Source organism: Hordeum vulgare, chromosome 3H, assembly GCF_904849725.1.
Source record: "Hordeum vulgare subsp. vulgare chromosome 3H, MorexV3_pseudomolecules_assembly, whole genome shotgun sequence".
NCBI classification, from domain to species: domain Eukaryota; kingdom Viridiplantae; phylum Streptophyta; class Magnoliopsida; order Poales; family Poaceae; genus Hordeum; species Hordeum vulgare.
In genome coordinates this window covers 267,757,822-267,758,678 of record NC_058520.1, presented here as the reverse complement: position 1 = coordinate 267,758,678, position 857 = coordinate 267,757,822, and the positions used below count along the sequence as shown (strand labels likewise).

General features: G+C 58.9%; 1 long non-coding RNA gene across 1 annotated transcript; it reads left to right on the top strand.

Moving 5' to 3' along the window:
* Positions 1 to 278: 278 nt before the first annotated feature.
* LOC123439865 lies at positions 279 to 651 on the top strand. Its single transcript, XR_006630199.1, has 2 exons — positions 279 to 356; positions 589 to 651. It is a non-coding gene; the product is annotated as an uncharacterized LOC123439865 (long non-coding RNA).
* Positions 652 to 857: the final 206 nt, after the last annotated feature.

Here is an 857-nt window from a genome sequence, read left to right as displayed (position 1 = left end):
TGCGCCATTCCTAAGCCGGCTGCCCTCGCGCCCTCCTCTCTTCTCCCGCGCACGGCCTCCCCCCTACCCCCTTTCCACCGCCCAGCAGCGCCCGCCGTCTCCCCGAACCCTAGCTCCGCCGCCGCGGAGGGCCACCACCTCCCCGACCTCACCGTCCTCGGCCGCCACCTCAAGTCCCCGTGCAAGACCCACGCCGTCCTCGTCCTCTCCACCGGCGGCACCCCTTCCTCCGCCCCTACAGCGCAGCACCTTCCTCGTCCTCTCCTCGTCGTCTCCACAGGCGGAACCTCTTCCCGCTGCTCCCGGAGGCCTTCAAGGGCGTCAAGCAGATCGGGGTCATCGGATGGGGCTCACAGGTCCACTCTCCACCTTCCCCTTTGCCTCCCCTCCTCTCTCTCTCTCGATTTACCATGACTGTCTACTCCACTGCTACTTGACACTGTGCTTGGATGAAGACATCAGTCGATGCGGTCAAACGGAGCGACCAATTTCACACAGATTTGTTCTGTTCTGCTGCTGTTTGGGTTCAGAGGAGTCTGCAGGCCTGTGCGCTGGCTCTAACAGAGATTTCTCTTGGTGCTTTTGCAGGGTCCGGCACAGGCCCAGAACCTGAGGGATTCCTTGGTGGAAGCCAAGACTGACATCGTCGTCGAGGTCAGCTTTTGGGATCCAAGTCTGACTCGAAAAATCCTGCCTTTTTGCCAATTGGCTCTTGGATTCCAACACTCCTTGGATCCCAAAAAGCGTGGTCTGCTGTGCTTCTGTCTCACACATGTCTAGTGATTAGTAGTTTGCTACATCTGGCTTCAGCTGCTGTGGCTGCACATATTTCTGTTGCTCATCTAGGTACAGGGATA